Raw genomic sequence first — 24462 nt, forward strand, 5'->3', positions numbered from 1 at the left:
ACAACATGCCACAGTCAGGCGTCTGAGCGACACCACATAAAGGGCTTATAAAGAAAATAAATAACAACATGCCACAGTCGGGCGTCTGAGCGACACCACATAAAGGGCTTATAAAGAAAATAAGTAACAACATGCCACCGTCGGGCATCTGAGCGACACCACATAAAGGGCTTATAAAGAAAATAAATAAAGTGAATATCCAGGAGGTAAAACCATCCCAGGGATACTCAATATTCCAAATAATATAAAGGGGTTAGTCCATAATAAAAGAATAATCATAATCATCATAAGTCACAAGGCACAATCCATGTTCTGGTTTAATAGTTTCTCCTCCAAAGACCGACACTTAGACCGACGCTTGACCCATCCTAGACTGTAGTCCTTAACCATGGACACAGCTATTCGAATAGGTTTAATCTCTGCAGAGGGTGTAATCTTTACCCACGAGTAACGGATTCCTTTAGTCCATCGGGACTAATTCCGTCTACGGTCTTTTAAATGAAAACGCACCTGACTTGCACACACCAGCTTAACTCACCGGTGTCTGGAATCACCCACGACACTCGTTAAGCAAAACTCTAAGTGGGGAGGCTACAACCTCGATTAGCATGGGATCACAAAATTTATACCGCGTGCAAACTAGGGAAGCTACCCCCTCGGCTACAACCGAAACACCCATGCCCCCTGACCGGATGACTGGCTTTAATCCATGGCCGTGGTACCCTCATCCCGGCCTCTCTGTACGATGTGTGCTAGAAAGGGGTTGAAAAATTACTGAACCATACTCTACTTGTTCTAGAGATGAGAGGTAGTACGAAACAAGTATGGGGGTTACTGAAACAAGACTCGATCTATGGTCGACTCAGGAGGTTTAAGTATTCCCTGCAAGATTAGCATAACGAGTATATTTCATCCAACAGACATAATCACCACTTATCATACCCTTCATGCCATGCCGGACACACTCGTCTCGACGAGAAACTAGGGACAAGCTCGGGTCTACCCAAGACAGAGACTTTCCCATTATTCTTCCGGTAGGCACGAAAGGCATTCGAGGATGATCATTATCACAAGCCTGTCCATTTCCAACAGCAAGGAAATTTCCAATGCGCATTCATGCAAATGATCACATCACCACATAAAATAACGAGTTCTATGTATTGAGGTGGTGTCATGATCGTGTCAAACAATGCATGCAAAATATTATGCCAGGGTTCAGAATGCTTGCCTTCAAGGTATGGAAAGGCAGGGTGTACTCCAAAACTTTTGAAAGTTTTCTTCTCTCTCTCCAAAATCTTTGAGATTTACGTCTTCACTTAACCCATGTGGACTGGGGCGGGGTCACTGACAGTGGGTCCAGGGGGCCCACTGGTCAGGTTTGACCAGTCCATCTCTCCCTCCTCTTCCTCTGCCCGGATGGAGGCGAGGCGACGACGATCAACACCGGCGAATGGCTGCTCCCCGCGGGCTCCAGAGAGTCGAGATGGATCCGCAAGACCGGGGCGGTCCTCCCGGTGGTCGTTGGGTCGGCGGGGGTGGAGGGAGTCGCCGACGGTGAGTTTCGTGGCGGAGGAGACTTCGGGAGCAAAGTGGTTTTGGGGCTGCGGTGGTTCTCGATCGAAATCGAGCAGGGGGAAGGGTTCACGGGAGGAAGAGAGAGCTTCTGGTGGAGAGATTGGAGAGGGGGAGGCTCTGGTGGTGCCGGAATGGCCAGGGCGGCGGCGGCGGCAGGAGTTGCCGGAGAGGAAGAAGACGACTCCCCTGGTCTTCCTACTGCTATGGGTGGGTCGGTGAGGGAGTGAGAGAGGCTTCGTGAGGCCTGGACGAGCTCGGGTGCTTCTTATATAGCGTGGCCATGGCGGTTCCGCGGCTGAGGATAAGGTCGCCGGTGAACCGACGTTCTGTAGCTTGTAGGGTGACTTGGAGGCGACGAGAGCTAGCCAACGAGCGAGGGGATAAGCTGGCGCGGCTCCCAGGGGCAGGTGGCGAGCCGGGGTGGCTCGGGCGGTGCCGGCCGGGCAGAGGCGCACTGCGGACGCCGGCGTGTCGCCGAGAGTGCCCTGACGGCGGCGCTGTAGAGTGCCAGGGCGGTTTGGGGTTTTCTGGTGAGAAGGGGAGTGCGTGGCGCGGCTCTGTGGTGTGGGCAAAACCGGGGGCGCGACGTGGCGGCTCGGGCGCGGCACGTGCAAAACGCATGCTCTGCTCGCGCCCAGAGCACGCACAGAACATGCTCGACGAAATGCCAGGGCATGCTAGAGGTCTCGGGTGAGGCTGGCAATCAGCAGACCTAGGTTACGAGTAGCTAGGAGTCTATTGGACATGGTGGTTAGGTCAGGTGGCCAAGTTCACAATGCAAACAAGCACTCATGCCAATACTGTCCATGCACTCCAGGTGTTTAACAAAATGCCACAGGCACCTAGGCTTTTCTTGGAGTGGTCAAATCTTCCAGAGTGGGGTCTCTTTAGATGAAAGAGAGGGTGGTGAGGTTAGTTTGTAGAAAGAACAAACTTGTTAGTGCAAGTTTTGCAAAACTTCAGTTCAGGACAGAAAGAATAGGGCATGATTGCATGTACTAGAATTGCTCCAATGAGTCCAACCTCTTGAACTTAAGGTTCTAGCAGGAAGGGCTACAAGTAGGAAAAGGAATCACAGCAAAAGGAGCAAGTTAAAATATAGCTGTAGTACAATCCATCCAGTTGGACCAGAATGAAGATGAGGATGGTTCACTCAATTTTTCCAAAGAACAACACTAGGTTATTGCAAAAAGATGATTAGTATACTCCTGTTGACATCCCAAAATTTTGGTAGAAGTTTTTAAGGAAATATTTAAATAGGTTGTAGTGCAAAACTGCCCTCTGGACCATATTTGAAAACTTGGTGCAGAACTCAAAATATCCAAGTAATGAAATATATTTTTGCATAAAAGTGTTTTATAAATATCACATGACCTCTCTAAATTTTGGTGGAATTCTTAAAATAATTTATCAAAGGGTTGCAGTGTAAAAGAGGCCTTGAAGCTTAGAAAAATCATTTTTCAATAAATATGGCACCAGGGAAAAATAATTATGCAAATAATCCCACTGATAAAAGAACTGTTTATTTGAGAGGGAAAAATAAGTCCAACAATAATTGAAGAGATCTCACTTGGGGTAAAACTCCATAACAAGAAAGAAAAGAGTGGTTCTGAAATCAGAAGAAAATACAGAAAATAAAGGTTTTAGTTTCTAGGCAAAATTTTAATTAATAAAACAAGGTTAAAATTTTGGGGTGTCACAGAGGGAGACTAGAAGGACTCATGAACATATAGGGCTAGTCGAAATCAAACAAAGCACCCATTTCGATATTCCCGATGTCTATATTACGGCTCAACAGGCAACCCAAGTTTTCTATCTACCGTGGGCCTGTCAAAGTGATCCAAATCTCAGTGGTTGGGATGTCGTTTATGAAGTGCCGCCATGTGTTAGACCACCTCCCCCCAATGAAGAGGATTATGAATGTCACATTAACCAAGACACATATGACGAAGGAGAATTCTTCCAAGAAACACGTCTTGCCAAAAAATGTTTCAAGAAATGCTCTACTCCACCCAGAACATTGAAGTAGACAACGATAGTGAATCCGACCCTGAGCCGGAAGAAGAAGAAGTTACTGCTGCAAATGACCTGTCAATGCTTTAACGATTACGTAAAGGTGGCCTTCCACATGATGATGCATTTATTAATGATGATGATGAGCACGTCATTACCGATAGTGATGATGATGATGCATTTATTAATGATGATGATGATCACGTCATTATCGATAGTGATTATTAGGTATTCAAATTTTTATGTTGTACTTTGTATGATCTATATAGTTGTTATGTATAATTTCTTACTTTGTATGCTTGTTTCTTATACATAGTGCCATGGTCTTGATGTCCGTCCCCGTCGGCCCTCGCCCGCTTTATGATTCTGATGTGGTAAATTATCTTTCATAACTATTTGTTGCATTTCGCATTTATGACAATTATGGCCATCAAGTTGGCATAGAGATATTTTAATCTAGGAGGTATGTGAACCGTAATTTGAAACCGACCCTCTTGTCGAGAAGTTAAATTTAGTTGAAAAAGAAAATGAGTATTTGAAAGAAAAAATTAAAGGAATTGAAGAAGAGAAGATGACATTGGAGTTGTATGTTGCCGATGTCATCGATGATCACAAGATGAAGATGAATGCAATGCGCTTGAAGATGGATGCAATGCACCTGAAGCTTAAGAAGATTAGAAAGTATGCCATTGATAATGAGGCTTAGTATCATTATGCCGTTGGATCAATTGTTACCTTAGTTGTGATCTTCATCATATTTGTTGTGATGAGGGTAAGTTTTCTCTAATGTTTTCCTTTACAAATGGATGCGTAGCTTATTTTCCTCCTAAATGGTAAAATTACATAAGTTAAATAAAAAAATGAGCTATACTTAGCTTATTCAGTTTATTTATGACATACTTAGCATACTTAGGTAAAAAATGGCATGATAATCTTTGTTACGTCCAAAATGATATAGACTTAGCTTGTTTTCCTCGAAAATGACATAATAACATTACTAAGCTCCAAAATGACCTATTTACCTAGCTTAGCTCTAAAATGACCTACACTTAGCATTTTTACCTAGCTTAGCAATAAAATGGCATTTTTACTTACCTTAGTTAGAAGAAGAAGAAGATAATTAAAGAAGAGGAGAGGAGAAAAAGAAAGAGAAGAAAAAATCTTCTTCTTATTCTTCTAGCTAGTCTTCTTCTTCTAACTAGTCTTCTTCTTCTTCTTCTTCTTCTTCTTCTTCTTCTTCTTCTTCTTCTAACTTTCATCTTTCCCAATTTGCAGATTTGCTTTACATCAGGAAGGCTTGGATTCATGGAGTGTACTATTCTTCTGGTGATTCCTTGTTGTTTATGGAAACTTGTTTGGCTATGTATGTCTATATGGATATGTTGTTGGAAACTTGTTTGTGGTTATGTATATATGGATATGTTGGACTTTGTTGAACTATGTTGTTGGATTTGATCAAATATGTTGTTGGACATGTTGTTGGATATGTTGGATATGTATGCATGTATATCTGTGTTTGAAACCATGTCTAATTAATTGGATTTAAATAAAAACAGGGGATGTGTAGCCTCTTTGCCGTCAGCTAGCGGGCGGAAAAGAGCTTGGCCGTCCGCTAGCAGATGGCAAAGAGGACACGTGGCAGTCACCTGTGCAAACTGGCAACACTGGCTGCCTATTTGGTCATTTTGTCGTCTGCATGCAGACGGCAAAGTGACCAAATAGGCCTAGCAAACAGGGCCATCTATCCGTCTGCTGGCAGACGGCATAGCTGGCCACGTGGCAGCTTCCCAGTGCTGCCCTAGCTAAGCTCTTTGTCGTCTATCACTGGATGGCAAAGAGCTTTGCCTCTTTGTCATTCGTTGGCGGACGGCACACCGATGCTGTCCGTATTTGTTGCCGTCTGCTGGCCTCAATGGCGGACGGCACAATCCTTTGCCGTCTGTTTCTTTGAAGTGGACGACAAAGAAGGCCTTTGCTGGCACGTGTTCAGCCAGATGGTTTGCCGTCCGCTCGCTGGCGGCAAAGGACTTTGCCATCCGGGATCTGTGCCTTTGCCAGCGGACGGCAAAGAAGCTGATTCCAGTAGTGGGAGTTTGATTTTCTTCAGGTTGTCCTGTAGGAAGAGATTGCTTGGGCTGATGGTGAAGAGGTCCCACCTCCTCTAGATGGTCATAGTAGTATCACTACCACTATTTCACTGTCAGAAGGTGTTTCATCACATGCCAGTGAAGAAGTGAACCAAAATCTCCATCAGCAATAGGTTTTTGGAAATGGACTGGAACTTTTGATGCATGATTACCAGGAGGATGAACAACAAGATGTGCCTGCTCCTCCAGCTCCCATCCTTGTTGCTCCCCAAGAGCTTGGGCCTATGATCATTGAAAATCTTTCTCCTGCAGTTGACTTACTTGAATCAAAAATTCAACCAGTCATTGAAGAGGATCCTACAAGTGTGCAAAATGCTCTGTCAGGGAATCTGTCTGTGGCAAAGACTGGTCCCAGTTCTGGCTCACAAGATGGACTGCTTACTGCTCCCTTTGTGGCTCTACTGAGCTCTGACAATGTTCAGGTCTCTGAAAAGGAGGCAGTTGGTCAAGTTAATAATCTTGAAGTGGATTCTGACCCTGCTCAGTTCTTTGGTGGCCCACATGTCAACACTTCAAGGGGCAGCCCACAACCTGTAGCAAAACCTGGGATGCATGGTCCTCAAAATAAAGGTAAATGGGTTGAAAAAATTGAAGAGCACTTTGAATTTGCTCCCTCTCTCCTGGGCCTAAAATCTATACAGCTAAGGGCTGTGGGTAATAAATAAACTGTTTTGTCAAAAGAAGGGTAGTTATTTGGAAGGAGAACTTTGCACAAAAGCCTTTGGAGGGTACCCCTCCCTCTCTGTCAAGATTCCAATAAGTTGGTTTAACTTTATAGTTCATCTCCTAATGACACTAGACAAGTTTAATTGGACTATCCATATGCTCAAATCTCCTTTATGGGAATTACTTGCTGAAGTTGATGGCACTGAGGACTCTATTCTTTTCCACATACCTGATAAATGTTCAACAACACAGGCTCCAATCTGCCAACAGGCCTTGGTTAATCCTGAGAAATAGGACACAAACAAAGAAAATGCTGGGGATTCTTCAAACCAGCAGGACCTGGACCTTCTCCAACCTTTTGGGGCAGAAAACTCCAAGAAGAGAAGGGGCGCAAGACACCTCTAGTGGAAACTGAGGTAGAAGGATTGAAAGAATTAAAAAAGATAATGCTGGATTTAAAAGAGGATCATGCTCTAATAATAAATGTCTTCCTTGTAATGTTCTCACCACAATTGCTCAAAAATCTGTGGTTAAAAATCTCACTACCTCCTTTTGCAAGGTGGTTGATCAAGAGATAGAGGAAAAGATTTCTAAGAAGCCCAAGAGGAGGGGGGAAGGAGATTTGGCTGGGGTGCTCCCAACCAAAGAGAACAGGAAGGACTCAGCCAGTGTTTAGATGGAAAATATCTATGTTATAATAGTAGAGAGGGAGGGAGTTGAGAACTAGGCATGTTTCTCTCTGGTTTCTTTTGGATGTACTAGCCAGTTGTGTGTCATGTGGACCTGTTTTGTTACCTCATGCTGTGATGCCTATACTCCTTGCTACCTTATTGCTTTTAAGAAGACTGCTTCCAATGCAATCTTGTGGTTGATGTTGTTGTTGTGTTTGCTGAGGGTGCATGTTCTGCTATGTTGCCTGTCCTGGTTACTGTGGATTGGCCAAGTGATGGTGATTGGCCTATTGACCTACATGCAAATTCTTTTCCATGAATAATCGAAATAGAAGCTAGAATATTTTTAACTGGAACATCCGAGGGATCAACTCAGCTAACAAATGGCTTGCTCTAGGACAAAAATAGAGGAAAGTGCATGTGCCATTTTATGCTTACAAGAAACAAAGAGGGAAGATTTTGATGCTCCTTACATCAGAAATTTCTGTCCTAACATGCTAAGCAAATTTGCTTTTCTTCCTTCCATTGGGGCCTCTGGAGGTCTCTTAATCACATGGAATGGATCACTCTTTAAAGGGGAGGTCATTTTTTAAAATAGATTCCCCTATCAATAAATTTCACAAGCCTCCTGTCAAACCAATCATGGATTCTCACTAACATTTATGGTACTTGTGAACAAGCAGACAAAATTGAGCTCATCAACTGGTTTTCCAACATTCATATGCTCCTGGACACTAATTGGATTTTAGTTGGGTATTTCAACTTCATTAGAGATCCTACTGACAGGAACAGGCTTGGTGGAGATGTCAATGAGATGCTTCTTTTTAATGAAGCTATCAGTAATCTTGGAGTGATAGAACTCCCACTTCATGGCAGAAAATTCAGTTGGATTAATATGCAAGAGAGACCTTTGTTAGAAATAATTGGATTGGTTTTTTACTTCTGCTTCTTGGATGACCACTTTCCCTGATACAGTTGCAATGTCACTCTCCAGGCCCATTTCAGACCACCTCCCTTGTGTCATCAAGATTTGTACTGCTATTCCAAAGGCAAAGGTTTTTAGATTTGAAAACTACTTGTTAAAACACTCTGATTTCAAAGATGTGGTCACTACAGCTTGGAGTATACCTGTGGGTAATCTTGATACAGCCAAAAGTTTAAATGCTAATTTCAAAAACTGGAGAAGGACTCTAAAGCAATGGGCTAGAAATCTTTCCTGCCTTAAAGAAAAATTTGCTGCAATCAATGAGGTGATTTTCCTTCTTGACTTGTTTGAGGAATTCAGGGACCTAGGAGATTTTGAATGGAACTGCAGACAGATTCTAAAAGAACATTTGCTCACTTTGGTTAAAAATCATAAGATATACTGGAAGCAGAGAGGAAAGATCAAAGGAATCAAATTTGGGGATGAAAACACAAAATTATTCCATACAAAGGCCTCTATTAACTTCAGGCATAATCACATTGCAATGTTGAAAAATGAAGATCAGGTGGAAATTACTGACCATGAGGGGAAAGCAGCTCTTCTGTGGAATGCTTTCAAGAAAAGATTAGGTCGATCTGAGAAAACTACAATGCACTTTGATCTGAATTATTATATCATCATCAAGCTGAACCCTCGGACTTTGAACAACTGAAATTCCTTTCACTGAAGAATAAATTAATGAGGTGGTCAAGCACTTACCTTCAAACAAGTCTCCTGGGCCTGATGGATTTAACAATGAATTCTTCAAAAATTGTTGGGACATCATAAAACCTAATGTAATTAGATTGATTCATGAGTTCTATGCAGAGAAAATTTCTCTGGAGAGTGTCAACACTTCCTTCATTACTTTAGTCCCAAAGGGACCCACTCCAACTACTGCAAATGATTTCAGGCCCATTTGCTTGCTAAACTGCTGTCTCAAGCTAATCACTAAACTTCTGGCTAACAGATTACAGAAGGTGATACTCAAAATGGTCCACATTAACCAGTATGGTTTCCTAAAGGAAAGAGCTATTCATGATTGTCTTGGCTGGGCATATGAGTACCTACACCAATGTCACAAATCAAAAGAAGAAGTGGTTGTGTTGAAGTTGGACTTTGAAAAGGCTTTTGACTTAATTGAGCACACAAGAATCATTAATATTCTCAAAGCAAAGGGATTTGGAGATAGATGGATGGGCTGGATTAAAATGTTATGCACTTCTGCATCATCTCAAGTGCTTCTCAGTGGAATACCTGGAAAAAAATTATTGTCTTAGAGGAGTAAGACAAGGGGACCCCCTTTCCCCCCTTCTCTTTGTACTTGCTGCTGATCTTTTCTAGTCCATCATGAATAAAGAAATGAACTTGAGTCTTCTCACACCACCTTTGCAAGTGCACTCATGTCTAGACTTTCCCATAGTGCAATATGCTTATGACACATTGATTCTCATGCAAGCTGATGCCACACAGCTCCACTGTCCGAAAGCTTTGTTCAATACTTTTGCTGATGCAACTGGTTTAAAGGTCAATTACAACAAATCAAACCTCATCTCCATAAATGTGAATGATGAAAAGATGGAAATCTTGACCAGCACACTGAACTGCAAGAAGGGCTCATTCCCATTTATCTTGGCATGCCACTAGGTCTTTTCAAACCAACAGTGGAGCAATGTATACCTTTGGGGAGCAGAGTTGCTAAAAAATTGGTGGGTCTTTCTTCATTTAGGACTCTTGCTGGCAGGCCACTATTGGTCAAATCAGTTCTCAACTCCCTTATTATCTATTTCATGGGTTGTCTTGATGTACCTATGACTATCAAAAATCAGGTTATCAAATACCTCAGGCATTGTCTCTGGAGAGGACCAGATTTAGAAGATCACATGCCTGCTATGGTAGCTTGGTCCACTGTCTGCAGACCAAAGAGGCAGGGTGGCCTTGGAGTGATGAACATTTTTGTGTAAAATCAAGTTTTGCTTCTCAAGAACCTTCACAAATTTTACAATAGGGAAAACATCCCCTGGGTTAACCTCATTTGAGAAACTTACTATGATAATGGCATACTCCCAGGGCAAAAATGGGAAGGATCTTTCTGGTGGAAGTGCAATCTGAGACTCATTAACAATTTTAAATTCATGGCAAGATGCTCAATAGGAGATGGTAAAAATGCCTTTTTTGGTCAGATCTCTGGCATTCAGCATGTCTGCTTCAATCCCTCCCTCATCTTTACTACTTTGCAAAAGACCAGCAACTTTCAGTGCAAAGGGTACTGCAGTATGGATACTTGGAAGACTTGTTTCACCTGCCACTTACTAAGGAAGCTTTCATGGAATTTGAATTGATGGAAGAGATTTGTGACAACTTAAGAAGATCTGAGTTCATAGATCATTTGGATTCGTGGAGTTACATGTGGGGTAATGATACATTCTCTATGGCCAAGGCTTACAAAATCTTGATAGGAGTTAAAGTAGTGCCAGTCCAATTTAATTGGATTTGGAAGAGTTCTTGCCAGCCAAAGAACAAGGTATTTTTTTGGAGACTACTCCATGATAGATTGAATACCAGGAATCTTCTCAGGAGGAAAACATTTCATTTGGATAACTACAATTGTGCTGCCCTTAATTGCCAGGAGGAAGAAACAATCCAACACCTTTTTTGGACTTGTCCTTTTGCTTCAAAATGTGGGGCATCATCTGTCCAGCCAGACAAAGAAATTTAAACATCATGGAAGCACTTGCAGACCTAAGGGGTAATTTGCAGCAACCATTCTCCATGGAGATCATAATCATTGCATCATGGGCCATCTGGTTGGTCAGAAATGCTAAAAATTTCAAAAACATCCCTCCTAGCATCGACAGATGGAAATTCATCTTCCACTTAGAGATCTACCTACTTAAGTTCAGAATCAAGGAAAAATATGCTGCTTCCTTCAATACTTGGCTGGACAATCTTCTCCTGTAATTTACTTATGCTTCTCTTTAGTAGATTAGTGTAATTTTCTTTTTTACTTTATTTTCTCGCTTACCTCAAGCCTTGTAGTATTTGTACTATTTTCTCTTCATAATTATATAAAAATTGCGGTGGGGTTTTTCCCTACTGTGTATAGTCATAAAATGGAAAAGAAACGCGAGGGCCATAGGTTTCACTAGTGGCTTCTCTCAAGATAGCAAATATTACGGTGGGTTAACAAATTACTGCCGAGCAATTGATAGTAAAGTGCATAGTTATGAAGATATCTAAGGCAATGATCATGAACATAGGCATCATGTCCGTGTCAAGTACACCGACTCCTGCCTGCATCTACTACTATTACTCCATACATTGACCGCTATCCAGCATGCATCTAGAGTATTAAGTTCATAAAGAACGAAGTAACACATTAAGCAAGATGACATGATGTAGAGGAATTAACTCAAGCAATCTGATGAAAACCCCATCTTTTTATCCTCGATGGAAACAATACAACATGTGCCTGGCTGCCCCTACTGTCACTAGGAAATGACACCGCAAGATTGAAACCAAAGCTAAGCACTTCTCCCATTTCAAGAAAGATAAATCTAGTAGGCCAAACTAAACTGATAATTAGAAGAAACTTGCAAAGATATCAAATCATGCATATAAGAATTCAGAGAAGAACCAAATAATCTTCATAGATAATCTTGATCATAAATCCACAATTCATCGGATCTCGGCAAACACACCACAAAAGAATATTATATCGAATAGATCTCCAAGAACATCGAGGAGAACATGGTATTGAGAATAAAAGACAGAGTATAAGCCATCTAGCTAATAACTATGGACCCAAAGGTCTGTGGTAAACTACTCACGCTCCATGATGGAATCCCCATCCGGCAGGACGCCGGAAAAGGTCCCTAGATGGGATCTTATGGGTATAGAAGGTTGCGGTGGTGGAAAAGTGGTTTTTTGGCTCTCCTAGATGTTTTTAAGGTATAAGAGTATATATAGGCGGAGGAACTAGGTCAGGGGAGCTACGAGAGGCTCACGAGGGTGGGGAGCATGCCGTCCTGCCTCGTGGACACCTTGTTGCATCTCCGACTTCATCTCCATGTCTCCTGGTTTTCTTTCGGTCCAAGAAAGATCATCGCGAAGGTTTTGTTCCATTTGGACTCCGTTTGGTATTCCTTTTCTGCAGAACTCTAAAATAGAAAAAAAACATGAACTGGCACTAGGCCCTCGGTTAATAGGTTAGTCCCAAAAATAATATAAAATAGCATATAAATGCCTATTAAACATCCAAAACAGATAATATAATAGCGTGGAACAATCAAAAATTATAGATACATTGGAGAAGTATCAAGCATCCCCAAGCTTAATTCCTGCTCGTCCTCGAGTAGGTAAATGATAAAAACAGAATTTTTGATGTGGAATGCCACCTAACATATTTATCAATGTAATTTCCTTTATTGTGGCATGAATGTTTAGATCCGGAAGATTCAAAACAAAGGTTTAATATTGACATAAAAATAATAATACTTCAAGCATACTAACAAAGCAATTATGTCTTCTCAAAATAACATAGCCAAAGAAAGCTCGTCCCTACAAAATCATATAGTTTGGCTATTCTCCATCTTCGTCACACAAAATATTCAACTCATGCACAACCTCGGTTTCAACCAAGCAATTGTTTCATACTTTAGTATTCTCAAAGTTTTTCAACTTTCGCGCAATACATGAGCATGAGCCATGGACATAGCACTATAGGTGGAATAGAATGGTGGTTGTGGAGGAGACAAAAAGAGGGAGATAGACTCACATCAACTAGGCGTATCAATCGTCTATGGAGATGCCCATCAATAGATATAAATGTGAGTGAGTAGGGATCACCATGCAACGGATGCACTACAGCTATAAGTGTATGAAATCTCAAAAACAAACTAAGTGGGTGTGCATCCAACTTGCTTGCTCATGAAGACCTAGGGCATTTCAGCAAGCCCATCGTTGGAATATACAAGCCAAATTCTATAATGAAAAAATCCCACTAGTATATGAAAGTGACAAAATAAGAGACTCTCTGTCATGAAGATCTTGGTGCTACTTTGAAGCACAAGTGTGGTAAAAGGATAGTAACATTGTCCCTTCTCTCTTTTTCTCTCATTTTTTGATTGGCTTCTTTGGCCTCTTTTTTTTTCCTCACACGGGACAATGCTCTAATAATGATGATCATCACACTTCTATTTACTTACAACTCAAGAATTACAACTCGATACTTAGAACAAAATAGGACTCTATGTGAATGCCTCCGGCGGTGTACCGAGATGTGCAATGAATCAAGAGTGACATGTATGAAAGAATTATGAAAGGTGGCTTTGCCACAAATACGATGCCAACTACATGATCATGCAAAGCAATATGACAATAATGAACCGTGACATAATAAACGGAACGATGGAAAGTTGCATGGAAATATATCTCGGAATGGCTATGGAAATGTCATATTAGGTAGGTATGGTGGCAGTTTGGAGGAAGGTAAATGATGGGTGTACGGTACCGGCGAAAGTTGCGCGGCACAAGAGAGGCTAGCAATGCTAGAAGGGTGAGAGTGCGTATAATCCATGGACTCAACATTAGTCATAAAGAACTCACATACTTATTGCGAAAATCTACAAGTCATCAAAACCAAGCACTATGCACATGCTCCTAGGGGAAGGGTTGGTAGGAGTTAACCATCGCGTGATCTCGACCTCCACACATAAGGAGGACAATCAAAGAGATACCTCATGCTTCAAATTTGTTACACAATGGTTACCATGCGTGCATGCTATGGGACTCACAAACCTCAACACAAGTATTTCTCAAATTCACAATTACACCACTAGCATGACTCTAATATCACCATCTTCATATCTCAAAACAATCATAAGGAATCAAACTGTTGGTGTACAAAAGTATGGTTACTTTTGTACCCCTTACTTGTGCACGGACGGTCGCAGCCACACCTACAGCAGGGCTAGGCGAAGCAGAGGAGGACGGCAGGAGGCAAGACAGGAACAAAGGATGACAAAACAGACACTCAAGGCAACAATCAGCAAGAGGTGAGCAGGGCCACACCCGCTAACAAGCCTTGCCGAGGCAACCTGTGGAGCCCCCCAGCAAGCTCCTTGCCGGGGCAGCTTGCTAAAGAGACCAGCAGGGCCACCACCCTCCGGGTTGAGAGCTCTGACACCATTGACAACGTCAAGACCAAGATTTGGAGAGCGCATGCCTGGTAGCATGCAGCCCCTCACAAAGATTGGCAACCCACGAACCCACATGGGATCAGGAGACGAAGACCCCCGGCAAGGCCCTTGCCGGGGATGACTCCAAGGCCCCCGGCAAACCTTACAGGGAACAATCGCCAGGCCGCGGCCATACCCTTGCCTGGCAAGGTTTCGCCACTTCACCACCACTCCAGCGCAACGATAAGCATGCCAGCAAAGCAGGCGCTTGCGTGGTAGCATGCAGATCTTCATGGAAGCCTACCACTTCGCCAACACAGCAGCTGGTTGGCCAGCGTGGCGATGCATGCCTCGTCGGCCCGGACGCGTGGCGAGGTGAGGAGGAGCGGCGAAGTATGAGATGGCCTCTGTTGTCGTCCCAAATAAAGCGAGAGGACACGTAGGCAACACATTAAATGCGCTTGTCCTACGTTGATCGAGCGATAAGCTTGTACAACTATTGCTTGCCACCTCCTGTGTGCCACTGTGGCAACCCCTTTGTGCATAAAAGGAGGCCTGAGGCACACAGAGAGAGGATTCAGACTTTTGGACAAAGCACGCATCATAGCTAGTTCAAAATCTCAAGAACACACATATAACTAGATAAAGCAGGACTATGGTATTACGCATCTTCACGGCCCGAACCTGGATAAAAATCCTCTGTGTGCTAACAGCTCGACCTGCTCTTCATGCAACTAATCCCCCGCCGAATGTAGAAGGGATCCTTGTGACCACATAAGTGATCGGTTTCCCGACATCCTTGGCGCACCAGGTAGGGGGCGTTAGTTGTGAGAATCTGGTCCATTGGTTAGGGCAGCAGTTTCTTCGTCACCATGGCTCCGAAGAAGAAGTTGGCCGCAGCGGCCAGACTGGTCGAGGCTGTCCGCGCCATCCTGGTGTGAAGGGCCAGGCGAGCGGCAGCGTCTACGACTGCAACGGCGATTTACACAGCAAGAAAAAACTAAGTTATCTTAACTTTGAGTAATTCTTCCTTTTTATAATGTTATCAGCCGTCAAGTTCTTCAAGGGGCTAAACTGCCATTTTGGTGTGCAAAATAGGGTCATCACCGACAATGGCACGCAGTTCACAAGCCGCACCTTCATGCAGTACATCCAAGACCTCGGTAGCAAGGACAAAGACTTTGGACAAGCTACACAAGTGCGGAAGACGCTAGATTGATGAGTTGCCTGTGCTTCTTTGGTCAATCAGAATGACGCCAAATCGAGCCACCGGCCAGACATCCTTCTCCCTCGTATACGGGGCAGAGGAAGTTCTCCCCCGGAACTCATATACGGGTCACCTCGAGGGCTTGCTTATGACGAGCTTGAGAAAGAGCGGTTGCGGCAAGATGACGCAACGATCCTTGAGGAATATCATCTTCAGGCGGCTGTGCGAGCTGCACGCTACGAGCAAGCCTTGCGCCTCTACCATAGCCGCAAGGTTCATGCCCGAAGCTTTGAGGAAGGCGACCTTGTTCTTCGGCATGTTCAGTCGGCCAAGAACTCCAACAAGTTGACACCGAAGTGGGAAGATCCTTATCAGGTCATACGAGTCACCAAGCCCAGGGCAGTCTTCCTGGAGACCGAAGATGGTATTCCGGTGAGCAACTCCTGCAACATCGAACATCTTCGCAACTTTAACCATAAGGCGCGGTTGTCGGGCCCCTCGGCACACCACATTTTGTACAAGCCTTGCCGGCAAGGCATGTAACCCTTTGTACAAAGCCAGGCGCAGACCCTAAGCAACAGATAAATAAATGAAGCGCTAGTGCCCTAAGTTTTAGCATGCATGCTAGGTCGAGTTTCTCTCTCTCTCTCTATCTCTATAGGGTTCATAGTGCTTAGCAGCGACTAACCCCTAGCACAGAGGTTGAGTGCGCGTCTCTCTGTCCCTTCTGGTCCTTTTTGGTTCGCAGGCTGCCCAGGCATTTCTTCCAAACCCTTTGAAGGAAAGGAGACAGACCGGCGTCCCGACCCCAGCAAGCCAAAGTTGCCGGGGGCTGCAAATTCAAGCATCCAACCATAGCAAGCCAAGGTTGCCGGGGGATACAGACTTAGATAAGTCTTTTGTCCCATGCTATGTACTTCCGTATGGAACTTGGATGTACGAAACTTCGTTTATTCCTGTACCACCGTGCCCCTCTCTCCCGTGCCCAAAAACCCTTCTTTGGGCCGGAACTTGGTTGTAGTGCGATTGGAAGGAAACAAACGAAGGATCTAATCCTACTCCGCCCCTAGCTCGGCCAAGGGCATGAGTGTGGACGAGCTATGGAGCGGGAGGACGGCAAGGTCTGTTGTCGCATGACGATGTTTATCTTAAGATAACAAGGACTTGTTCGTTGGTGTGAGCCTCGCTCGCGCACAAAAGAACCCAGCAAGCACCCTTTTCTTCATTAATACGTTGTTAACAAGTACAATTCATACGGAATGTAAACATAAGCAAGGGATTGCAAAGTCTAAATTCGACAAGTGCCCGCAGGCTTAAGATTTAAAAAAAGATAAGGTGTCCATAATCCCTTTCTTGTCCCTAACCTCAGGAAGCGGACAGGGATAGCAGGAGGGCAAAACGAGTGCCTAGGCGAGGTACGAGCAGCAGAAGACACCAAGAGAACCTCCCGGTAGCCGTCCAGCAGAGGGCTCGTGGTGATGGTGCCGGGAAAGAAGCTGGAAGATAAGGCAACGGTCTGCCAATACAAGACAAAGGCGTCGATGCCATCGTACTACGACTTGACGGCCCGCCACCCGCCTTCTTTGTCTTCTCCGACCCTCCAGCACCAGCAACCAAAAGCGGCAACCCCGAGAAGTTCAAGGAGCTGGCTTGGGAAGCCACCGCCAAGAACTACCCCCCGGAAAATCGCTTTGCCGGGAAGGAGGCCACGTGTAGATGATGGTGATGCCGGCGTTGCCTGGGGATAGTGTATCTGACACCTAGTCGGACCCGTCATCCTCCCGCCCGCTACCCCCATCGTCGTTGTCGCTGTCCTCCTCGCCGTTGTCGCTCGAGGAGGAGCTCTCTTCATCGATCGAGCTCTCCACACAGCACCCTAACCTTTGTCCCGAGCGCCCAAAAACCTTGACGGAGAGCAGGTCACTCTCCACTAGTTTGAAGTGGAGAACGTGCCCCTTCATTAAGCAGTGGGAGCGTGTGAAGGTTTTCCAACCCCGGTGAAGGAGCATTACATCATGGATGGGGAACCTTGTGTTCGCCCACATGTCGCCATTGCAAAACCCCTTCATGTGAAGCCTCAGCCTCGGCGGCTGGTCGATCTCCATCACCCTTGCAAACGCCTCGAGAAGGCGGAGGCGGCTATGCGGCGGCTCGCGCAACTGCAAGATGAACTCCAGCACCGTGTCTCCGACATGGCCTCTCAACGAGGCAGGAGGAGATGGACGTGGAGAAGGTGGCGCCACGGATGGACTCCTTCCACATCCACCTCTGCCTCAACCACCTCGTCGACAGCGGCCCCGTCCAGCGCCTCCGCCTTGAGCGTCTGGCTCTTCCATAACCGCCGCGGCTTTCTAGTGGGAAGAAGATCTAGTTACCTCCGCAGAATGATGACCACGGTCGCACTCTCTCGGCATGGTGATGGATTGAGGATGGGGAAAGGAGAAGACGCGAGAGGATGCCTCTCCTCCTCCTCCTGGACCCCTTTTTATATACAAACCAAGGATACTGAAGGTTGTCTTTGCGCCTCTAAAGAGCCTTTCAAATCCTACTCATTAAATCCACTGACAATGAGCGAGGCCATCGACCGCCCTCCCCGCGCCAATCAAAGGTGCATGGGTATCGGCCATGGCACGCCTTCCGATATCCCATGCATCCGTCACCTACCCTGCACGATGCATGCAGAGTACATGGTTGAAAAGGCGGGCATTGTTGGAAACATGGAACGGCGACTCCGAGATTGAGGAAGGCAAGGAGAGTAAATAAGCAGCGGCCTCGCGATTTCCCCCTCTTTTTTGAGGCAGGTGTAGGCTGCCTCTTTACTATTCACCATGGGGCGACACAAGCATGCTACGATCATTCGACACACGACCCCCACGTCACGCGCTCAACGCGAGTTGTTGGGAAGCGCAACTGTAGAAAGACTGTGGTGGTTCACCTCTGCCACGCTCACCCGCACACTGCTTTGGGCCTGGCCCAACTACGCCTTCCGCTTATGTGTGGCCCAGGCCCGGGGGCTCCTGTCGGTGTACAAAAGTGTGGGTACTTCTGTACCCCTTACTTTTGCACGGACGGTCGCAACCACACCTACAGCAGGGCTTGGCGAAGGAGAGGAGGACGACAGGAGGCAAGACAGGAACAAAGGATGACAAAACAGAAGCTCAAGGCAACAAGCAGCAAGAGGCGAGCAGGGCCACACCCTGTAACAAGCCTTGCCGAGGCAACCCGCCAAGCCCCCCGGCAAGCTCCTTGCCAGGGCATCTTGCAATAGAGACCAGCAGGGCCACCACCCTCGGGGCTGAAAGCTCTGACACCATCGACAATGTTAAGACCAAGATTTGGAGAGCGCATGTCTGGTAGCATGCAGCCCCTCACAAAGATTGGCAACCCACGAACCCACGTGGGATCAGGAGACAAAGACCCCTGGCAAGGCCCTTGCCGGGGATGACCCCAAGGCCCTCGGCAAGTCTTGCCGGGGCCAATCACCAGGCTGCGGCCAGACCCGTGCCCGACAAGGTTTCGCCACTTCACCACCACTCTAGCGCAATGATAAGCATGCCAGCTAAGCAGACGCCTACGTGGCGGCATGCAGATCTTCGTAGAAGCCTACCACTTCGCCAACACAGTAGCTGGTTGGCCAACATGGCGCTGCATGCCTCGTCGGCCCGGATGCTTGGCAAGGCGAGGAGGAGCAGCGAAGGATGATATGGCCTCTGATGTTGTCCCCAATAAAGTGAGAGGACACGTAGGCAACACATTAAATGCGCTTGTCCTACGTTGATCGAGCGATAAGCTCAAACCACTATAGCTTGCCACCTCCTATGTGCCACTGCGGCAACCCCTTTGTGTATAAAAGGAGGCCCGGGGTGCACAGAGAGAGGATTCGGACTTTTTGACAAAGCACGCATCGTAGCTAGTTCAAAAGCTCTAGAACACACATATAACCAGATAAAGCAGGACTAGGGTATTACTATCGCCGTCATGGATTCGGGGGTATCCATCGCTGCCTGCCTACGACCCACCATGTGGCTTCATGGACGGCCTGGTACGACCCAGCTTGAATATCAGCAACACGAGAGCCTCACGAGGGGACAAGCCCCGCAAGGCGGACGATGCCAAGACCCCCGAAGGGATTGATACGTCTCCAATGTATCTATAATTTTTGATTGTTCCATGTTATTATATTATCTGTTTTGGATGTTTAATGGGCTTTATTATACACTTTTATATTATTTTTGGGACTAACCTATTAACCGGTGGCCCAGTCCAAATTGCTATTTTTTTTTGCCTATTTCAGTGTTTCGCAGAAAAGGAATATCAAACGGAGTACAAACAGAATGAAACCTCGGGAGAGTCGTTTTTGGAACAAATGCAATCCAGGAGACTTGGAGTGGACTTCAAGGAAGCAACGAGGCGACCACGAGGCAGGGAGGTGTGCCCCCCACCCTTGTGGGCCCCTCGTGGCTCCCCTGGCCGACTTCTTTTGCCTATATATACTCGTATACCCTGAAAACATCAGAGAGCACCACGAAACCCTATTTCCATCGCCGCAACCCTCTGTACCTGTGAGATGCCATCTTGTGGCCTTTTCTGGCGCTCCGCCGGAGGGGGATCGATCACGGAGGGCTTCTACATCAACATCATAGCCTCTCCGATGATGTGTGAGTAGTTTACCTCAGACCTTCGGGTCCATAGTTATTAGCTAGATGACTTCTTCTCTCTCTTTGGATAACAATACAAAGTTCTCCTCGATCTTCTTGGATATCTATTCGATGTAATTCTTTTTGCGGTGTGTTTGTCGAGATTCGATGAATTGTGGGTTTATGATCAAGATTATCTATGAACAATATTTAAATCGCCTCTGAATTCTTTTATGTATGATTTTTGATCTTTGCAAGTCTCTTTGAATTACCAGTTTGGTTTGGCCTACTAGATTGATCTTTCTTGCAATGGGAGAAGTGCTTAGCTTTGGGTTCAATCTAGCGGTGTCCTCCAGTGACAACAGGGGAAGCAAGGCACGTATTGTATTGTTGCCATCGAGGATAAAAGATGGGGTTTATATCATATTGCTTGAGTTTATCCCTCTACATCATGTCATCTTGCCTAATGCGTTACTCTGTTTTTATGAACTTAATACTCTAGATGAATGCTGGATAGCGGTCGATGTGTGGAGTAATAGTAGTAGATGTAGAATTGTTTCGATCTACTTGTCGCGGACGTGATGCCTATATACATGATGATGCCTAGATATTCTCATAACTATGCACTTTTCTATCAATTGCTCGACAGTAATTTGTTCACCCACTGTAATACTTATGCTATCTTGAGAGAAGCCACTGGAGAAACCTATGGCCCCCAGGTCTATTTTCCATCATATAAGTTTCTGATCTATTTTATTTTGCAATCTTTACTTTCCAATCAATATCATAAAAATACCAAAAATATTTATCTTATTATCTCTATCAGATCTCACTTTTGCAAGTGGCCATGAAGGGATTGACAACCCCTTTATCACGTTGGTTGCAAGGTTCTTGTTTGTTTGTGCAGGTACGAGGGATTTGCGTGTAACCTCCTACTGGATTGATACCTTGGTTCTCAAAAACTGAGGGAAATACTTACGCTACTTTGCTGCATCACCCTTTATTCTTCAAGGAAAACCAACACATGCTTAAGAGGTAGCAAGGAGGATTTCTGGCACCATTACTAGGGAGTCTACGCACAGGTCAATACATACCAAGTACCCATCACAAACTCTTATCCCTCGCATCACATTATTTGCCATTTGCATCTCGTTTTCCTCTCCCCCACTTCACCTGTGCCGTTTTATTCGCCCTTTTTTCGTTCGTCTCTTCGTTTGCCTTGATGTCTTACTTGGCTCGTTTGCTCGTTTGGTTGGAATAGTTGTGTATTTATTGCTAAAAAGAGAACCTAAGATCTATGGATCCACATCCGCTTGCTAATCTTTTTAAGAGATCCAATTATGATGAACCAATTTCTAGTGATTTGAGTGCACTAGATTATCTTTATGAGGTTTTCATTGAAATTCGTGAATCTGAAAATTGTGATGAAGAAATTTATGAAGAGATTCACAATAGCTCCTTGAATAAAAAGCATGATTGCAATAATTTTATTATGAATTCTATTAATGTAAGTTGTGTTAATGATGTGCAAAACCCTAAGCTTGGGGATGCTAGTTTTCTTATGTCCACTACCTGTTGCAATGATCATGATTGGGGTGATTCTTCTTATAATCTTGAAATTTTATTTAAGCCCCATGACGAATATGAGACTGATAATAATGTTTGCAATAATACTGAAAGTGGGTTTGGAAGAGTGTAAACTTTAGATCCCACATATTTGGATAATGTTCAATCTTATGAAGTTTTTGATAAAAGTGGGTTTGGAGAGGTCATGACTTTAGTTAATAATAATCCCACTATTTTGGAAGAGTGTCACCTTTGCATGCATGTGGATCGTGTTGAAAATACTTTATGTGATAGCTATTTTGTTGAATTTGCTTACGATCCCACATGTAATTATTATGAGAGAGGAAAATATGATTGTAGAAATTTTCATGTTACAAAATTTCCTCTCGTTATGTTGAGATTGCTATTGTTCCTTTCTTCTTCCTTGCATATATTAGTTTTTGTTTTCCTTGATAATTTGTTTGCTTATAAAATACCTATGCATAGGAAGTATGTTAGACTTAAGTGTGTTTGTCACATGTTTTATGATGCTCTCTTTGTGCTTCAATTCTTGTCTTTCATGTGAGCATCATTGAAATCTCAATGCCTAGCTAAAAAGTCTTTAAAGAAAATCGCTTGTTCGGAGACAACACAATATTTTTTCTTACTGCTTAGTAATAAATAATTAATCTAGCCTCTGGTTAGATGTGGTTTTATGTTTTAATCAGTGTTTGTGCCAAGTAAAACCTATAGGATCTTCTTCGGTGGTAGTTAATTTGATCTTGCTGAAAAACAAAAACTTTTGTGCGCATGAGAATAATTTTCATAAATCACAGAAACATGCTTTTCAGTTGATTCATTTTGCAGAAGATTAATAAACAAATTATCTAGGACTTCCTATTTTTGTAGAATGTTTCGAGTTCCAGAATTATTTGAAAGTTACAGATTGCTACAGACTGTTCTGTTTTTGTCAGATTCTATTTTTCGTGTGTTGTTTTCTTATTTTGATGAATCTATGGCTAGTATCGGGGGGTATGAACCATAGAGAGGTTGGAATACAGTAGGTTTAACACCAATATAAAGAAGGAATGAGTTCATTGAAGTACCTTAAAGTGGTGGTTTGTTTTATGTCGCTAACGGAGCTCATGAGATTTTTTCTGTTGAGTTTTGAGTTGTGAAGTTTTCAAGTTTTTGGGTAAAGATTTGATGGATTATGGAATAAGAAGTGGCAAGAGCCTAAGTGTCAGCGTCCTGGCCTTGGCGGTATCCAGTCCTGCCTGCCCGTGGCCCACCACGTGGCTCCATCGACGACTTGGTACGACCCAGCTTCAACACCAACACCACAAGACCCTCGTGAGGGGCCAAGCCTCGCGAGGCGGATGACGCCAAGAGGCCTTTTGAAATGGCCGTTGTTGGCTCCCTTCCCGCCCAATATTTGGGAAGAGGACCAGGGCCTGTATATATAGGGCTAGCCACAACTGTAGAGGGAGGAGTTATGTTCATCCGCACACCACCACAAGAACACCTCACCTCGCGAGGTTGTTCTTCCTCTGTACTGTTCATCCTCAGCCCAAGAGGCAATCCACCACACCACACACTGTATTAGGGTATTACACCACAGCGGTGGCCCGAACCAGTATAAACCTTGTGTCTCTTGTGTTGTTCATCTCGCTAGCTTAGAATCGCGGTGAGTTTGATGGCGTGTTTCGGTAGGGAGAAGATATTCACGTGCACCCCATAGTTCGAACCTTAAGGGTTTTGGCGGTACCCGATATCCGACATTTGGCGCGCCAGGAAGGGGTGCGCCGGAATCTTCTTTCCGCTGATCCGTGTTCCATCGCTTCGTCGCATCCATGTCCGGCAACCCAACGACCAACGCCGACCACTAGGCGGCATGGCCGGCCCATGCCGCGCCGCCTGCCCAAGGTGACCTCAACCCCGCACCTCAGGTGGCCCGCGCTCCATAGAACGCTGCAGGGCGTGGGCAACGCGGTCAAGCGCTACCTGCCCTCACTCTGCGGCAGGTGTGATCAGCCACAAGGGCCTCAAACCATGCCACGGCCGCGACGTTGCATACCCGACGGGAACAAGCGAACATGAGGGCCTCGCTAATTGTGGATCGAGAGCTGCTGCGGTGCAGGTTGCAGGAGAGCGGCCGAGACGTCCTGTTGGAGCGCGTTGCCGAGCTCCTGGATGCTGCAGCTTCGGGGGCGCCTCTCTTCTACGCCAGCTTCCACCCCAGGCCCCGGGCGGATACCGCGGCGGGCCCACCCACGCATGTGCGCCCTCAGGCGTGCCCCAAGGCTTCATCGACACTAGCTCAACCATCGGCGCCGGGCGTCAAGCCACACCACCACAACCACCGGTGAGCAAGGGTATGCGCATCGCCGCCTACGGTCCGGGCGGACTGCCGCCCTATCATCCCCAAGACGGTGCGTCGGGCCAAGCCGCATGGAGTGTGGGGAACTACGACAAAGTCTTCGGGGCATCGGCCTCAGAGGTCTATGTGCGCCACATGGTGGAGCGGGAGTACGCGCTGGAAGACAACCCTGGCTCATTTATCGAGTCAGGCTAGGAGGAAGAGACGCCAGAATCCGAGCCTTTTCAGGAGCCCCAAGGAAGCCTCACCAACCGCGTTGGCAGCAGCAACTATCGGGTACCGCTAATTCCTCAGGAGCAAGCTTATGCTAACCATGGGCCGCAGGAAGTTCAGGTCACTTCAGCGGAAGGCTGCCCCAGCTCAGCGGCCTCCCTCTCGCCAGGAGGAGCCCACTGGGGACTGAGGAGAGGGGCCGGGAGCCAGGCCCCTCCCCGTGGCGCATGGAGCAAGGTATTTCACGGAGGTAGGCCCTCTGCCG

Source organism: Triticum dicoccoides, chromosome 3B, assembly GCF_002162155.2.
Source record: "Triticum dicoccoides isolate Atlit2015 ecotype Zavitan chromosome 3B, WEW_v2.0, whole genome shotgun sequence".
NCBI lineage: Eukaryota > Viridiplantae > Streptophyta > Magnoliopsida > Poales > Poaceae > Triticum > Triticum dicoccoides.